This window comes from Pristiophorus japonicus, chromosome 2 (genome assembly GCF_044704955.1).
Source record: "Pristiophorus japonicus isolate sPriJap1 chromosome 2, sPriJap1.hap1, whole genome shotgun sequence".
NCBI lineage: Eukaryota > Metazoa > Chordata > Chondrichthyes > Pristiophoridae > Pristiophorus > Pristiophorus japonicus.
In genome coordinates this window covers 359,892,109-359,911,583 of record NC_091978.1, presented here as the reverse complement: position 1 = coordinate 359,911,583, position 19,475 = coordinate 359,892,109, and the positions used below count along the sequence as shown (strand labels likewise).

At 48.2% G+C, this 19,475-nt stretch overlaps 1 long non-coding RNA gene and 1 pseudogene across 1 annotated transcript in view; both read right to left on the bottom strand.

Annotated features, from left to right (window-relative positions):
• LOC139250271 (uncharacterized) overlaps window positions 1-12,846 on the bottom strand; it is a 90,719-nt gene extending 77,873 nt beyond the window's left edge. The window contains exon 1 of the long non-coding RNA XR_011591280.1: window positions 12,731-12,846. This is a non-coding gene — a long non-coding RNA (uncharacterized lncRNA). The remainder of the gene's footprint in view (window positions 1-12,730) is intronic.
• On the bottom strand, window positions 5,917-6,035 carry LOC139252051 (5S ribosomal RNA; annotated as a pseudogene).
• Window positions 12,847-19,475: the final 6,629 nt, after the last annotated feature.

The following is a 19,475-nucleotide window of genomic DNA, read 5'->3' as shown; positions in this document are numbered from 1 at the left end:
AGACGCAATTACGGATGTACACCAAAGAAATCATTCCAGTGCTAGGCAGTGCAATGTTGGCGGTCACACACAATGGATCAGTGAACCGGCTGCCACTCTGGATTGTCCCGGGCAATGGTCCCGCACTGTTGGGGAGGAGCTGGTTAGCTGAGATGAACTGGAAATGGGTGGATGTGCACGCCATATCATCTATGGAGCGAAGTTCATGCTCACAGGTCCTACAGCAATTTGAGTCACTATTTCAACCTGGCATCGGGACGTTCAAAGGTACCAAAGTAGTGATACACATCACCCTGGATGCCAGACCAGTGCATCACAAAGCCAGAGCTGTGCCGTATGTGATGCGGGAGAAAATTGAGAGCGAGTTGGACTGGTTGCTGAGAGAGGGCATCATCTTGCCCGTTGAATTCAGTGACTGGGCAAGCCCCATCATTCCCGTCCTAAAAGCGGATGGCTCGGTCAGGATCTGTGGCGACTACAAGGCCACTATCAACCGGGTGTCCCTACAAGACCAATACCCGCTCCCGAGAGTGGAGGACCTTTTTGCCACGCTGGCAGGCGGCAAGCTGTTCACCAAGTTGGACCTCACTTCAGCCTACATGACCCAGGAACTGGCCGACGAATCTAAACTACTGACCACCATCACCACGCACAAGGGACTGTTCGTTTACAACAGGTGTCAATTTGGCATTCGGTCAGCGGCCGCGATTTTTCAAAGAAACATGGAAAGTCTGCTCAAATCAATTCCTGGAACAATCGTATTTCAGGACGACATCCTCATCACCGGTCGTGACACCGAGGAACACCTCCACAAACCTGGAGGAGGTGCTACGCCGGCTGGACCGGGGGCCTGCGATTCAAGAAACCTAAATGTGTGTTTTTGGCTCCCGAGGTCGAGTTTCTGGGCAGGAGGGTTGTTGCAGATGGGATTCGGCCCACCGAATCCAAAACGGAGGCGATTCGACGAGCGCCCAGGCCCTGTAACACATCGGAGTTGCATTCATTTCTGGGACTCTTGAACTATTTCGGGAAATTTCTGCCGAACTTAAGCACATTGTTGCAGCCGCTACATGTGCTCATGCATAAGGGTTGTGATTAGTTTTGGGTGGACTGTCAGGAACGGGCTTTCAATCGGGCGCGGAACCTACTTTGTTCAAATAAGTTGTTGACCCTGTACGACCCCCGTAAGAAATTGCTTCTGACATGTGATGCATCGTCCTATGGGGTTGGATGCATGTTGCAGCAGGGTAACGCTGAGGGCCAACTACAACCTGTGGCTTATGCCTCCAGGTCACTCTCTCAAGCTGAACGGATATATGGGATGGTTGAGAAGGAAGCACTCGCATGCGTCTATGGGGTGAAAAAGATGCATCAGTGCCTTTTTGGCAGGAGGTTCGAATTAGAAACGGACCACAAGCCATTAACATCCCTGTTGTCAGACAGCAAGGCCATCAATGCCAATGCGTCAGCTCGCATACAGCGATGGGCTCTCACACTGGCTGCGTATGACTACACCATCCGGCACCGGCTCGGCACCGAAAATTGCGCTGACGTGCTCAGCAGGCTTCCACTGGCCACCACCAAGGGGGCAGCGGAGCAAAGCGCTGAGATGGTCATGGCTGTCGATGCCTTTGACAGCGCAGGCTCTCCCAATGTGCCTCGTGTGGATTTATGGTATTGTGTAAGGACTTTACAGTTAGCGCCATTTCCCAGATACAGGTGGCTGTCCTGGATGAGAGCGGATGATGTATGTATTGGGAACTGTACTTGAATCAAGGTTAAGGACCTTCTTTTGCTATAGGCTAAGTTGGATCTGCAAACTTCCCACGCATGTGAATGGCACAGAACTGCCGCTGGTATGAGTGCCAACTGGCTCTGCCTGTACCACACTTGGAGCACTGCGTACAATTCTGGTTGCCATATTATAAAAAGGATATAAAGGCACTGGAAAGGCTGCAAAAAAGATTTTCAAGGATGATAACAAAAATGCGAGGGTATACCTATCAGCAAGGGATGAACAGGCTGGGTCTCTTTTCTCTTGAAAAGGGAAGGCTGAGGGGCGACATGGTAGAGGTCTTTACAATTATGAAAGGTTTTGATAGAACGGGCACAGAGAGAATGTTTCCACTTGTGGGGAAGAGCATAACTAGAGCCCATCAATACAAGATAGTCACCAAGAAATCAATTAGGGAATTTCACCAAGAAATCAAATCGGGAATTCAGAAGAAACTTCTTTACCCAGAGAGTGGTGAGAATGTGGAACTCGCGACCACAGGGAGTAGGTTGAAGCGAATAGTATCGATGCATTTAAGGGAAGGCCAGATAAGCATATGAGGGAGAAGGGAATAGAGGGTTATGTGGATAAATTTAGATGAGGAAAGACGGGAGGAGGCTCAAGGGGAGCATAGTCTGCGGCATGGACTGGTTGGGCCGAATGGCCTGTTTGTGGGCTGCATATCCGATGTAATCCATAGTTGTTAGGGGTATCTCTGTACTAGGCCAACTGCTCTGTGTTAGATCAGAACAGTGTTACCTATGAGGTTTCACAACTTCACTATCGTGACTGTCTGACACCACTCTCCAAACAGGATCCCCAAGCAACATCTAAAGGGACATTCGACATCGGGAAATGCTGGAAACACGCAACAGGAAACGTGTTCCTCTCTCCACAGGGATGCGGGCAGACCTGCTGAGCGTTTCCAGCATTTTTCTCTTTTTGTATCAAATTTCCAGCTTCTTTTGCCTTTTGGGACAGTCAGCACGCCGAAGGTTTGTGTAATGAAATTGTAGGACCATTATCCCTTTCGATCCATAAATGTATCATGCCCATTCTTAGCGCAGTAACAAGCGGTGCACATGGTTCAGGAGTTAGGTCCAAACATTCCATGCACATGAGCTAGTGGTGAATCAGCTTGTGACCACGACCTCATTTTCAATTTAAGCCTTTACATTGCAGCCAAGTAACAGTCACAGCTTTTTTTTTGGTCTCCGCTCCGGGAACATTTACGGACTGCGTAAATGTTTGACTCCTGTCCACATGCCATCTGCCTTGTTTCTGGGCTGCATCGCTCATTCAATCACAAGCAATCCTCTGCAGAATCAAAACATAAACAGCCAAACTGCCACACTCCTGGAAACCATTCTCTGCAGGCTAGTTTCCCTGACGCACTCTGGTTTTTTTTAGATCACTACCAATATGCCCACGAGAGATTATTTTACAACATACTATTTGTTTTTGGCATGTAAGAAAGAGATATTTTATCCTGTGTATACTAGTTTATTTATGTTTTCTTTTATTCCATTGCGCATCTCCCTCTATTACATTATTTTATAATTAATTGGAAAAATATGTTGAACCTTTTACTCTGAGAAAGAAAGACTTGCATTTATATAGCACCTTTCACAAAGTGCTTTACCAAAGCCAATGAAGTAATTTTTTGAAGTGTAGTCACTGCTGTAATGTAAGAATCACAGAAGCTAATTTGTACTCAGACAAACACCAATGTGATAATGACCAGATAATCTGTGTTTTTTTGTTATGTTGATTGAGGGATACGGGGATTGAGGCCAGAACACCAGGGAGAACTCCCCTGCACTTCTTCGAAATAGTGCCATGGGATCTTTTACATCGACTTGAGAGAGCAGGCGGGGCCTCAGTTTTAACTTCTCATCCGAAACACGGCACTTCTGACAGTGCAGCACTCTCTCAGTACTGCACCAGGTGTGTGTCAGCTTTTTAGATTTTTGTGCTCAGGTCTCTGATTGGGATGTGAACCCATAACCTTTTGACTCTGAGACGAAGAGTGCGACCCACTGAGCCACTGGCTGACACACTGAGTTAACATTCCGTTTATGATCTTGGTGATACATTTTTGAAGGACATTTACTTGCAGTCCCCCAAAAAAATCAGTTCAGATCCCTTTGTGATGTTGCTCCTTTGTATGGCCATGTGGCTCCCAGGGACGTTAAACCTTTTTAAAATTAAATATTCTCAGGATGTGGGCATGGCCGGCAGGGCCACACTTATTGCCCATCCCTAGTTGCCCCGAGAAGGTGGTGGTGAACCTACGACTTGAACTGCTACAGCTCTTATGGTAATGGTGTCAAGCATCCAGAAAATTGACCCAGTGACAATGAAGAAACAGGTGATTATGCATCCAAATCAGGATGGCATGTGACTTGCAGGAGAACCTGGAGGTGGTGTTCCCATGACGTTTCTGTTTCTTGCCCTTAGAATCACAGAGCACATGAGGAGACATTCAGCCCATTGAAAGAACTATCCAGTTAATCCCACTCTCCTATCCTTTCCCCATAGCCCTGCAATTGTTTCTTTTTTGAAAATTACCACTTCCACCTCCTTTGCAGGCAGTGGGTTCCAGATCATAATAACTCACTGCGTAAAAACAGTTCTCCTCATCTCCATATGTTTTTTTGCCAATTTTTTAAAATCTGTGTCCTCTGGTTACCCAACCCTCCTGCCACAGGAAAGTTTCTCCTTGTTTACGCGAGTAAAATCTCTCAGAATTTTGAACACCTCTATTAAATCTCTCCTTACCCCCCTCTCTGCTGTAAGGAGAACAGTCCCACTGTAATGTATTGGCTTCATGGGTTCTTTGCTTAAGAATTCATAGCAACACATTTCTATTAAGAACTAGTTGGTTTATTAGCAAAAGGGTTAACAATCACACTACACATTACCAGTTCATCCACCAGGCTCACAACCACCTGCCTCATCGTGGATCCCCTGAACCCAACTGGCTGGGGTTTTATCGAGTCTTGTAAACATCATGTGACTGGCTAAGCCACTCACGACTCAACAATTCTACATTTATTTTCGTTGTACCTGTAAATCAAATGTCTCCTTATTAAAGGGGCACTAAAACCGGCAATTTAAACAAATTAAACTTTAAACTTTAAATGGTCAAATTAAAATTTGTTTGCCGGGGGTGATGATGCACTCCAGTTCCTCCGGCGCCCAACTCTCGCGGAAGGCCACGAGAGTACCAGTGGACACCGCATGCTCCATCTCCAGGGACACCCTGGCCCGTTGTTCAACAACTCTACAACTATTTTTGTAGACAACATTAATCAAGTGCCCCCTGGTTAAAGGGAGGCACACTCTAGACACTTTCAAACAAGTGCCTCCTTGGTTTTTTTTGAGGGCACTAAAACACAAATTATATATGCCTCCTGGCTCAAAGGGGAGGGTGGAGGGGGGGGGCACTAAAAACCGCCAAATTTAGACATTAAAATCAAATTAAAACTTGGTTGCCGGGGGTGATGAAGCACTCTAGTCCCTCTGGCGCCCACCTCTCGCGGAAGGCCGCGAGCGTACCGGTGGACACCACGTGCTCTATCTCCAGGGACATCCTGACTCGGATGTAAGCGTGGAAGAGAGGCAGGCAGTCAGGCTGAACGACCCCCTCAACCGCCCGCTGCCTGGACCGGCTGATGGCCCCCTTGGCCGTGCTCAGGAGCAGTCCTACGAGGAGGCCCTCGGACCTACCCGCTCCCCTCAGCACAGGGTGCCCAAAGATCAGGAGTGTGGGACTGAAGTGCAACCAGAATTTGAGGAGCAGCCCCTTCAAATAATGGAATAGGGGCTGCAACCTCAAATAAAGGGAGGACTCGCGCATAGAGAGCACTCCACTGGGGACCCCCGCCTCCGCCGGACGGCAAGATGGTGCGCCATGGCGTGTCCGGACGGCAGACGAGGATGGCAAGGTGGAGAGTGCGCAAGAGCAGCCCGCACAGGAAACCCCTCCGCGCAGAACTGAAAGGCACGGAGGGGATCTCCCCGAGGCGGCTCAAGTTGTGAGGCGCCGGCTCCCGAGGGAGGTTTCGGGGCTTGGCGCCGATGAGGAATTCTGTCCAGACGGGGGTCAGTTCGGACGGGTTTTCCCCACGTGCTTGAAAAGTCTCCAGCACCTGGAATTCCCATTCGGTCTCTCTTCCAAGTACTAACCAGGCCTTACTCTGCTTCGCATCCGAGATCAAAAGAGATCGGGCTTTTTCAGACTAGTATCGCCGTAGGTAAAAGAATGGGACTCGAAACCATGCGTGCAGAGCACAATGGGTTAGTAGTCCAGCACCTTAACCACTCGGCCACCTTGCCTCAAATCAACAACTCTACAACTCTTTTGTTGAGAACAAAAATAAACATGAACTCAAGTGCCCCCTAATTAAAAGAAGGGGACACTCCAAACACTTTTCAAGTGCCCTTTTCTTTTGTTTGTTTGTTTTTTTGGGTTTTTTTTTGTGGGGTTTATTTGTGGGGTTTTTTAGGGCACCGAGAGGCAAATTATACAAGTGCCCCCTGACTGGGGGGACACTAAAAAAAAACGTCAATAAAACAAATTGAACTTTAAAACATATAAAATCAAATTAAAATTTGGTTGCCAGGGGTGATGATGCACTCCAGTCCCTCCGGCGCCCACCTCTCGCGGAAGGCCGTGAGCGTACCGGTGGACACCGCGTGATCTGTCTCCAGGGACACCCTGGCTCGGATGTAAGCGCGGAAGAGAGGCAGGCAGTCGGGCTGAACGACCCTCTCGATCGCCCACTGCCTGGACCGGCTGATGGCCCCTTTGGCCGTGCCCAGGAGCAGTCCTACGAGGAGGCCTTCGGACCTATCCGCTCCCCTCCGCACAGGGTGCCCAAAGATCAGAAGTGTGGGACTGAAGTGCAACCAGAAATTGAGGAACAGCCCCTTTAAATAATGAAACAGGGGCTGCAACCTCGCACATTCCGTAAAAACATGGAACACGGACTCTTCCAGACCGCAGAAATTGCAGGCGGCCTGGGAGCCCGTGAACCGACTTAAAAATTTGTTGCACGGGACTGCTCCATGCACCACCCTCCAGTCCAAGTCCCCAGTAAATACTGGGAGGACTCCCGCGTAGAGTCCGCTCCATCGGGGACCCCCGCCTCCTCCGGACGGCAAGATGGTGCGCCATGGCGTGTCCGGACGGCGGACGAGGATGGCAAAGTGGAGAGTGTGCAGGAGCAGCCCGTACAGGAAACCCCTCCGCGCGGAACTGAAAGGCACGGAGGGGATTTCCCCGAGGCAGCTCAAGCTGTGAGGCACCGGCTCCCGAGGGAGGTTCCGGGGCTTGGCGCCGATGAGGAATTCTGTCCGGACGGGGGTCAGTTCAGACGGGATCTCCCCACGTGCGCTTGAAAAGTCTCCAGCACCTCGGTCTCTCTTCCAAGTACTAACCAGGCCTTACTCTGCTTCGCATCCGAGATCAAAGGAGATCGGGCTTTTTCAGACTAGTATCGCCATAGGTAAAAGAATGGGATTCGAAACCATGCGTGCAGAGCACAATGGGTTAGTAGTCCAGCACCTTAACCACTCGGCCACCTTGCCTCAAAGCAACAACTCTACAAACCTGTGAGCATACTCACAGGTGCATACATTACACCCAGCTTCTCTCGTCTCGCCACATAGCTGAAGTCTCTCATCCCTGCTATCATTCTGTTAAATCTCCTTTGCACCCTGTCCAAGGCCAAAAATCTTTTTTTTTATTCTTCATTTTCAAGATGTGGGCGTCACTGGCAAGTCTGCATTTATTGCCCATCCCTAGTTGCCCTGAGAAGATGGTTGTGGGCCTTCTCCTTGAACCGCTGCAAGTTTTTTTGATGGCACTCCCGTGAAGTAGGAAGTTCCAGGAATTTCACCCAGTGACAATGAAGATTCGGCTGATGTACAGCCAAGTCAGGATGGTATCTGGCTTGGAGGTGATGATATTCTCATGACATCCTAATTCTCTGTCCTTCTCGATGGTTGAGGTCAAAGGTTGGGAGGTGCTGTCAAAATAAGCATGGTGAGTTGCTGCACCGAGCCTCACACTGTGCACAGATAAACATGTAACATTCGAGCACAAAATCTGGACCGACACTCTGACGTAAAAGAACCCACAGCATGTTTTGAAGAAGAGCAAGGGAGTTCTCCCCAGTGTCCTGGCTAATATTTATCCCTCAAACAATATTACAAAAAAAAAGAATATCTGGTCATTATCACATTGCTGCCTGTGGGCGCTTGCTGTGTGTATATTGGCTGCTGTGTTTACTACATTAATAACAGTGACTCCACTTCAAAAATACTTCATTTGCTGTAAAGCGCTTTGGAACGTCCTGAGGTCATGAAAGGTGTCATGTATCTTACATTATTATATATAACTGTATCCTAACATGCTATACATGACTGTAATAAGATATGACCTGTAACCACCAGCATACCTTACCAACAGGGGTGCACTTGCAAGAGACAGGTCTATAAGGACAGGTCTCAGGCAAGTGCAGCATTCCAGAGCTGTGAAATAAAGGTCCAGGTCCAGAGTGACCTTGACTTCACTCCATGCCTCATGTGAATCTGTACTGAGGGGACAGGACTTTACAGTGACGACGGGTTACGGGATTACAGAATCCACAGTTTGGCGAACAACGGATCAGATGAAAAGTACAATGCGGGAGACAATTGGGAGAACTTTATAGAAAGGCTCCAGCAAAGCTTTGTAACCAGAGACTGGTTAGGCGACGATAAGGCAGACAAGAGAAGAGCCCATTTCTTGACCAGCTGTGGCTCGAAAATATATGCTTTAATGAAGGATCTGTTGGCATCCGAGAAACCAGCAAGCAAGTCGTTTGAAGAATTGAGCACACTGGTAAGAGACCACCTGAAGCCAGCGTGCAGCCTACACATGGCCAGACACAGGTTCTACAACTACAGGCGCTGTGTGGGCCAGAGCATACCCGACTTCGTGGCGGAACTTCGGAGGTTGGCTAGATTATGTGAGTTCTCCGATGAACTGAGGAGAGAAATGCTGAGAGACTTTTTCATTGAAGGAATAGGCCATGCAGGCATATTCCGAAAGCTCATAGAGACCAAGAACCTGACCTTAGAGGCAGCAGCACTGGTTGCACAGACATTCTTGGTCGAGGAAGAAGAAACGAGGTTGATTTACAATGCAGGTACGACAACTAACGAAATATTGGAACAAGAAGTTCACAGCACTAAACAAGCTGCTACCCCCACACACAGACAAAACCGGGAGAACAGGCTCTTGACAGCAGGCAGAAGCCATCAAGGGCCACAGGAACGGCCGTTCACACCTCATCAACCCACAATGCGAGCAATCAACTACAAACTGAGAAAAGCTCAAGAGAGATCAGCCAGACGCAGCTCATGCTTTGGGAATTCTTTGAACAATGGAACAGATCTGTGCTGGAGGTGTGGGGTTGGGCACTCGTCAAGGGGATGTCAATTTCAGCCGGCTGTTTGCAGAAATTGTGAATATATTGGCCCGCATGTGCAAAAAAACGGCAGCTCGGCTGGTATACGAATTGGATGGGTTGGAAAACGGACCAGAAGATGGTGGGGACAGTACCCGGGACACCGGTGTACAGCGGGTCAACACGATCAATGGCCGCTGCTCCTACAACAGGACGCCTCCTATAATGATGAGGGTCCTACTCAACGGGATATCTGTCAACATGGAGCTGGATATGGGAGCAAGTCAATCTCTCATGGGGGCTCAACAATTTGAACAACTGTGGCCGCATAAAAGAGACAGACCAAAACTCACAAAGGTCGACACCAAACTAAGGACCTATACCAAAGAAATCGTACCAGTCCTCGGCAGCGCCATGCTCTCTGTCATACACAAAGGGACAGTGAACCGACTTCCCCTGTGGATTGTCCCCGGAGACCCCCCAGCACTGCTGGGGAGAAGCTGGCTGGCAAAACTAAACTGGAAATGGGATGATGTCCATGCCATGTAATTAGAGGAACGGACCTCCTGCTCAACAGTTATAAAGCGATTTGAACATCTCTTTCAGCCAGGTGTGGGCACTTTCAAAGGGGCCAAAGTCAAAATCTACATCACACAGGATGCTAGACCGGTCCATCACAAGGCCAGAGCTGTACCCTATGTGATGAGGGAAAAGATTGAACACGAACTAGACAGGCTTCTGCGGGAAGGCATTATATCACCTGTGGAATTTAGCGACTGGGCAAGTCCCATCGTCCCAATCATGAAGCCTGATGGATCCGTACGAATCTGTGGGGACGACAAATCTACCGTAAACAGAGTTTCCCTACAGGACCAGTACCCGCTGCCCAGAGCGGAGGACTTATTTGCCACATTGGCTGGAGGTAAACTTTTCTCAAAATTAGACCTCACATCTGGGTATATGACGCAAGAATTGACCGAGGAATCCAAGCTACTCACCACCATCAACACACATCGAGGCCTTTTCATGTACAATCGATGCCCATTCGGCATCAGGTCGGCAGCTGCCATATTCCAGCGTAACATGGAGAGTCTGCTCAAGTCCATCCCGGGGACGGTTGTATTTCAAGACGACATACTTATCACGGCAGGGACACCAACTCCCATCTCCGTAATTTGGAGGAAGTACTAAAGCGGTTGGATCGGGTAGGCCTACGAATCAAGAAATCCAAGTGCCTGTTTCTCGCACCCGAGGTTGAATTTTTGGGCAGAAGGATTGCCACTGATGGAATCCGCCCAACAGAGTCCAGAACAGAAGCAATTCGCCTGGCACCCAGGCCCCGGAATGTCTCAGAACTGCGCGCCTTTCTCGGGCTACTCAATTACTTTGGGAACTTTATGCAGAACTTAAGCACGCTGCTGGAGCCTCTCCACGTGCTACTCAGGAAGCGGTGCGATTGGTTTTGGGGGGACGCCCAGGAACGTGCCTTCAATAAGGCACGCAACCTTCTGTGTTCCAACAGTGTTTTGACTTTCTTTGACCCAGGTAAAAAGCTAGTTCTCACATGCGATGCGTCAGCGTATGGGGTCGGGTGCGTTTTGCAACTTGTCAATAGTGCGGGCAAATTACAACCCATAGCTTATGCCTCCAGGTCACTTTCGCGGGCGGAGCGCGGGTACGGAATGGTAGAGAAGGAGGAGCTCGCGTGCGTGTACGGTGTCAAAAAAATGCACAATTCCTTTTCGGGGCCAAGTTCACGTTAGAAACCGACCACAAGCCCCTCACGTCCCTCCTATCCGAGAGCAAGGCAATAAACGCCAACGCCTCGGTGCGAATTCAACGGTGGGCACTCAGGCTGGCGTCCTACGACTATACCATAAGGCACAGACCAGGCACAACTAACTGTGCCGACGCGCTCAGCAGGCAACCCCTGGTGACCACGGAAGGGTCTGACGAACAGGACTGTGAGATAGTCATGGCAATCAATGCCTTTGAGTCCACAGGTTCGCCCATGACGGCTTGCCAAATCAGAGCCTGGACGGCCAGCGACCCCACGTTATCCTTAGTAAAAAGATGTGTCCTAACCGGTGACTGGGCAGAGGCTCGCGATGCCTGCCCCAAGGAATTAAAACCCTTTCACAGGCGCATGCATGAGCTATCACTACAAGCAGACTGCCTGATGTGGGGCAGCCGAGTAGTCATGCCTCTGCGAGGCAGAGAGGCATTTGTCCGGGAGCTCCACCGCGAGCACCCGGGGATCGTTCTCATGAAGGCCATAGACAGATCCCACGTCTGGTGGCCTGGTATTGACGCGAACTTGGAGCTCTGCGTCCGAAGGTGCACCATTTGTGCCCAACTCAGCAATGCCCCCAGGGAGGCTCCACTGAGCCCCTGGCCCTGGCCTCCCAAACCGTGGTCGTGGGTGCACATATACTATGCGGGCTCATTCATGGGCAAAATGTTCCCCGTAGTTGTAGATGCATTTTCAAAGTGGATCGAATGCACCATTTTAAATCGAGCACAACCTCCACCACTGTGGAGAGCCTCGCAACCATGTTTGCAACGTACAGAATCCCTGACATATTGGTCAGTGACAATGGTCCGTGCTTCACCAGCGCAGAATCCCAAGACTTTATAATTGACCACGGCATAAATCACGTCAAGACGGGACCGTTCAAGCCGGCCTCCAACGGCCAGGTGGAGAGAGCAGTGCAAATCATTAAACAAGGCATGCTTAAAATCCAAAGTCCCACGCTGCAGGGTCGCCTGTTGCGACTGCTGCTGGAATGCAGATCTCGTCCGCACTCACTGACTGGGATCCCTCCCGCACAACTGTTGATGAAAAGGACTTTAAAAACAAGGCTCTCATTAATCCTCCCAGATATGCACAAAATCGTTGAGGCAAAGCGCCGTAAGCTGACTGAGTACCATGACAGAAATTCGAGGGGGAGATGGAATGAGATAGGGGACAAAGTGTTTGTACTAAACTATGGCAGGGGTCCCAAATGGCTTGCAGGGACAGTAACGGGCAAGGAAGGAAACAGGCTACTGGTAATACAAATGGACAATGGCCAAACCTGTCGGAGGCATGTAAACCAAATCAAAAGCAGATTTACCAACAACACTGCGGAACCAGAGGCAGACTATAATGTGGAACTCGCACCACACCTGGTGGACAGACGAGGGAACAACCTGAGGAAAGGGCAATCCCAACAGACAGCCCAGGCGAGTCAACAACAATCACACTAATCGAAACAGACAGCCCAGGCGAGATACCAGCAACCACACCCAAAGAAAAACAGACACCAAGGCAAACAACTGAACCACAACTCAGACGCTCCACGCGAGAGCGTAGACCACCTGAGAGATTGAACCTATAAAGACAATAAGACCTTGGGGGAGGGTGATGTCATGTATCTTACATTATTATATATAACTGTATCCCAACATGCTATACATGACTGTAATAAGATATGACCTGTAACCTCCAGCATACCTTACCACCAGGGGTGCATTTGCAAGAGACAGGTCTCAGGCAAGTGCAGCATTCCAGAGCTGTGAAATAAAGGTGCAGGTCCAGAGTGACTTTGACTTCACTACATGCCTCGTGTGAATCTGTACTGAGGGGACAGGACTTTACAAAAGGCACTATATAAATGCATGGAAGTGAGTAACATTGCAAAAAGAGACATTACTTCTTGTTGACGATGCTGTGTGTCACCTTATTTGCTTTCATTGCAACATGTACAACAGAGGTTTGTTTGGCCTACAACGAAAGGACTGGAGGGTACTGAACTTTTAATATACTCATAGCAACATATGAGAACCTGTGAAGTACACAGTACTGTAGGGCTTCAATAAATACTTTAGCTTAAAATAAGTTGTTCGATTGCTGCTCATAAACTACCTGCTAATTGAGGGCTTTAACATTGGCTCCATGTGGCTAGCGACTCTTAAGTACTTAAGAACATTGTCAGCTGCTGCGGTGGGTAAGTGCATCACCAGGGCAACCGTTGAACAGGTTACAGTGCAAAAGAAATAAACCGAGCTAATCACAAATTACTTAAGTGCCCTCAATGACATTTGCAATGACATTTAGCAGCTGTGACTCAGTGAGTAGCACCCTCGCGCCTCTGAGTCAGAAGGTTGTGGGTTCATGTCCCACTCCAGGAACTTGAACACATAAATCTAGGCTGACACTCCCAGTGAAGTGCTGAGGGAGTGCAGCACTGTTGGAGGTGTCGTCTTTCGGATGAGATGTTAAACCGAGGCCCTGTCTGCCCTTTCAGGCAGATGCAAAAGATCCCATGGAGCTATTTCAAAGAAGAGCAGTGGAGTTATCCCCGGTGTCCTTGGGCCAATGTTTATCCCTCAATCAACGTAACCAAAAAAACATTATCTGGTCATTATCACATTGCTGTTTGTGGGAGCTTGCTGTGTGCAAACTGGCTGCTGCGTTTCCCACATTACAACAGTGACGACATTCCAAAAGTACTTCATTGGCTGTAAAGCCCTTTGCGATGTCTGGTGGTTATTTAACAAAAAATAGATTGTGACCGGAAGTGAGCCATAATCCATCAAATTGCACTAAATCAACATCCCCCCTTACATGTATGGGACATGTATCAGCAAGGTCCTTGAGAGGGGAACAGTCAGCATGATAAAATGTCTGGCCAACCTTTTCTCATTTGCATATAAACACGAGGTTAAATCTGCACCCCCAGCAAGAAGCCTCGCTTGCTGGCTCCTCCCTTTCCTCTCCAAAGTCTTTGGATGTGTTGTCATCTCACACACCTTTTCTTGCAACTCCATGTGTGAAACTCTTTGATCAATTTTCTGCCCCTGTCCCAGCAGCAAAATGGTTACAACCAAAGTCACAAATGGTGCCTTCTGTGACTATGACCGTGGTGTATTAGTCCTCGTCATCCTCGTCATCCGCTCTGCAGCCTTTGACATGGTGGACCATACTATCCTTCTTTGGACTCTTTAAGGGAATCAAGTGGAGTTGAGGTCGAAGATCAGCCATGATCTTATTAAATGGTGGAGCAGACTCGAAAGGCTGTATGGCCTACTCATGTTCTTCAATGCTTCTTCTCTGTTGCCCAGCACAGTGGAACTGCATTAGCTTGGTTCTGCTGTTACCTTTCCAATCAGACCCAAAACAACTCCCGAAATGGCCCTTCTTCCTGCCCCGCACCCCATTATTTCTGGAGTCCCCCAAGGTCTGACCTTGGCTCCCTCCTCTTCCACATCTACATGCTGCCCCTTGGTGGTATTATTCGTAGACATGGGGTCAGCTTCCACATGTACGCTGCTGACACCCAGCTCCACCTCTCCAGCGCCTCTCTTGGTCCCTTTAGTGTTTCGGTTTTGTCAGAGTGCTGGTGTGACATACAGTCTTGGATGAGCAGCAATTTTCTCCAGTTCAACCTCAGGAAGACCAAAACCATCGTCTTCAGTCCCTGCCACAAACTCCTTGCCACCTATCTGATGACCCTCTCAGTCTGAACCAGACAGTTCACAACCTCAGCATCCTATTTGAGCTCAAGCTGAGCTTCAAACCCATCCTCTCCATCACAAAGACTGAATACTTCCACCTCTGGTACTATCACTAGCCTCTGGCACCTCCTTCCCCACCACCTTCAGCCCATCTGCTGCTGAAACCCTCATCCATGCTTTTGTCACCTTCAGACTCGACTATTCCAATGCTCTCCTGGCCGGCGTTCCATCCTCCACCGTATCTCGCTCACCCATCACCCTGCTTCTTACTGACCTCTATTGGCTCCCAGTCCCCCAACATCTCAAATTTAAAATCTTCATCCTCATGTTTAAATCCCTTCATGGGCTCACCCTTTTGTAGCTCTCTAAATCCTCCAGCCCTAACAGCCCCTGAACCCTCTGTCCCTCAGACTCTGTCTTCTTGTTCATCTGCCTCTCCCTTCACCCCACCCTTGGCGGCTATGCTTGCAGCCGTCTAGACCTTATGCTCTGTAATTCCTTCCTAAACCCCTCTACCTTTCCACCAAGCTCTCCTCCTTTAAGGCCCTCCTAAAACCTGACCGAAAGACTTGCATTTTCATAGCACCTTTCACGACCACCGGACGTCTCAAAGCGCTTTGTAGCCAATTAAGTAGGTTCGAAGTGTAGTCACTGTTGTAATGTGGGAAACGGAGGCAGCCAATTTGCGCACAGCGAACTCCCACAAATAGCAATGTGATAATCACCAGATAATCTATATTTTTGTTATATTGATTGAGGAATAAATATTGGCCAGGGGGACACCGGGGATAACTCCCCCTGCTCTTCTTTGAAATAGTGCCACGGGATCTTTTATGTCCACCTGAGAGGGCAGGCGGGGCCTCGGTTTAATGTATCAGCCGAAAGACGGAAGCAGAAGTCACCCCTTCCAATAGCTCATTCTTTGTCTCAGCGTCCATTTTCCTATGATTGCACCTTTCTGAAGCACCTTGGGATGGTTTTCTGCACTTTATAAATGCAAGCCGATGTTGCTTGTGTCGATGTGAGTGTATCCTTCTGAATGTGAGTGTGTCCGTGTGACAGTATAACCTTGGGGCGTGTGGCAATGTAACCTTGTGCATGTGGCAGCGTAACACTGACAGTGTCATCATGAATATGATACAGCTGTTGCTAGGCCAACATAAAATGATTACCCAAGCAAGTTCATATTGTGTAGCCCTGCTGCTACAGGAATGCTGGTATGAGCTTGGCATGACAATCCATCCCAAGAATTCAGCTACCATACCTGCTGTGTTAAAATAGTACTCTCCTGATGTCATTGCATTCAAATTATCTTCACTCAAGCCAAAGGCACTCATCATTGCACAGAGAATCACTGAGTGCCTCTACATATTTGGATATCATATGATTTGCTTTCCACACAGTGACTGCTAAAAACTGTCTTAAGGTTGATTAGTGTGGTAGTCAGGTGCAGTGCGATAAACCAGCATCTTCATGGCTAGTGTAATACGGCTCTGAGCTGCGGTGGTGTCTTATCATGGCCCACATTCTGAGCCTGTTACTGGGGCTGTCATTGCCAGCTGAGGTAAGAAATTGCCACTCGCAGTTTAAGCAGTGTTTCGTAGTTTACCTAGGGTGTCAGCCTTGGTACAGTGGATAGCACGCTCGCCTGAGATAGAAGAAAGTCACAGGGTCAAGCCCCGAGACTTGAGCATATAATCCAGGCCGACAATCCCTATGCAGTACTGAGAGAGTATTGAGGTCGAGACTTTCTGTATGAGAATGAGGTTGATGGTGCTGTGAAACTGTAGGACTATTTCACAATTCATTATAGGTTGCACATCATCACTCGCTGGCAGAAACAGGTACTACAATAACAAACAATCATTTTCAGTGGAAAGACTTAAAACAGATTTTACATATGAACATACAAAAGTGGCCCACACTCACAACTAGACACTTCCTTTTCCCCTCTCCCCCACAACCATGTAATCTCCTGGGAGAGGCAAAAAAAACCTCAGGAAAATCCAGTGCCAATAAGGGGGAAGAAAATGTGGAAGATTCCTCTCCAACCCCCTCAGGTGATCGGAATCAGTCCAGGCAATCACATGGGCCATGTTATTTGTAAAACCACTTCCTTCTATATGATGCATTCGCTGCCTCAGCCAAGCACCGATACAGCTCTCTCTTGAAGTCATGCAGAGTCAGCACCCACCGCTGAAACACATTCCAGAGGCTCACTACTCACTACTCTTGAGGCCCAGTCGGTAACTCACTCGCCGCCGAGTCAGAAAGTTGTGGCTTCAAGTTCCACTCCAGGGACTTGAGCGCAAGAATCTACGCTGACCAGTGCAGTGCTGAGGGAGTGCTGCACTGCCGGTGGTGCTGTCTTTCGGAGAGACGTTAAACCGAGGCCCCATCTGCTTTCTCAGGTGAATGTAAAAAATCCCATGGCACTATTTCGAAGAAGAGCAGGGGAGTTATCCCCGGTGTCCTGGCCAATATTTATCCCTCAATCAACATATCAAAAACAGATTACCTGGTCATTATCACATCGCTGTCTGTGGGAGCTTGCTGTGCGCAAGTTGGCTGCCGCATTTCCCACAATACAACAGTGACGACACTCCAAAAGTACTCCATTGGCTGTAAAGCGCTTTGAGACATCCGGTGAAAGACGCTATATAAATGCAAGTCTTTCTTTTACATCTCGACTTCCTGCTCATCACCTAAAGTATTGCCTGCAGCAGGGAAGTCAGACTTGGGGGGGTAACAACTGGGCTGCTAATAATGAAAAAAATTCAGGACAAAGTTTCCTGCGCTGTCAAAAAAATACAAGAAATACTCTGCAGGGGTCATGATGATTTCATCAGATCAGCTTTCATCCCTTGACCCAAGAAAAATGCCCTTTCCGAACACGGACCTGCCAGAGTAAAATCAATGACTTTGATCTTAACGAGTTGTAAGTCCCAGACCAGCTAAATGGGCTTGAAACAATTTCGTTTCCAGGGACAGATGGCATGTATCCCAGAGCGCTGAGAGACTTGGGAATAGATTTTGGGAGCCACTGATAATCATTTTGAGGGAGTCAATGGAGATTCACGTGGTGCCCATATTTAAATAGAGGGCCAAAACAGGTACAGCCAATTACTTCCGTTTCATATCAAATAACAGGATTATCAGGAGTAAACTTGAAGTTTATCTATCCAATAATAACCTAGTAAACAGCAGCCAACATGGATTCAGAAAGATCCTGCCCAACCAACCCCCATGACTTCTTTGAGGAAGTGACAACCCAAATGGATTGTGAAAAGACCTGTTTTTTTTTTATATTCGATCCTGGGATGTGGGCATCGCTGGCAAGGCCAACACTTATTTCCCATTCCTAGTTGCCCTTGAGAAGATGGTGACAAGCCGCCTTCCTGAACCGCTGCAGTCTTTATGGTGAATATACTCCCGCAGTGCTGTTAGGGAGTTCCAGGATTTTGACCCAGTGACGCTGAAGGAACGGCGATATACTTCCAAGTCAGGCTGGAGGAGAATGTGGAGGTGCTCCTATGCACCTGCTGCCTTTGCCCATGTAGGTGGTAGAGGTCGCGGGTTTGGGAAGCTTTGGTGAGTTGCTATAGTGCATCTTATAGATGGTACACACTGAAGCCATGGTGCGCTGGTGATAGAGGGAATGAATGTTTAAGGTGGTGATGTGTGATGTAATGTACCTTGATTTTCAGATGGCTTTCAACAAAGTTCCACATGAAAGGCTGTTGGGCAAATTCAAAGCTCTGAAGTTTCGAGGTAAATCTTGGCAATGGATAAGGAACAAGCTGAAGGGTAGGAAGTGAGATATTGAGTTAGTGAGTCAGAGGAGGTATTGATTGGGGCGTTTCAGGGCTGTATTAGGACCACTACTGTTTCTAATTCAGGTAAATGATCTGGATTCAGAAATGCCATGCAAAGTGGTCAAATTTTCAGATGATATCAAATTAGGAGGGGCAGTGGAATTGGAGATTACGGAATTAGTTGGACAAAATATGTAAGTGGGAAGAGTAATGACAGGTGAAATTTTAAGCAGACAATTGTAAAGTGCAACACCTAGGAAGGGAAATTAGGCAACACCCATACTCTATGAATGAAGCTTAAGTATCTAGGGACGAAGATAGAGAGACCTAGAGACTTGGTAGGTGATGCAACGCTAAGCATATCCAACCAATGCAGCAATCATCAAAGCCAACAGAATGTTGAACTACATGGGCAAAGGAGTCGAACGCAAATCGCACCTTGAATACTGTCTCCAGTTCTGGTCGCTAAGAAATTAGGGAGATACTCAATCTTTTGAGGCATAGGTTCAAACTAGGAAAAAGACCGTTTTTAGATCCAGTATTAGGCAATTCTTCTTCATACAGAGAATGGTGAATGGGTGCGATCAACTTCCAGATATAGTGGAGGCAAAATCCCTGGAGCTTTGCAATCTTGTGAATTGTTGGAATGCCATTTTTGGTCATTTCACATGGTAGACAGTAAATTAAAGGATATCAATTACCATCTGTAAAAAGACAAGTTATGATGCTTTGAATGCACAATTACACCAGAACAGTTCTGATAAAGGGCTACACACCTGAAACACCATAGCCTGCCTTTTTACAGGTGTGGGCTGGTCCCGCGTCTATTTCCAGCAGTTTCTGCTGGTTAATTACAAAATTCAGCAGTGGTTCCTCCTCTCAATTGCTAGCCAGCAACATCTGCGAGAACTGGACTCAGGTGTGTGA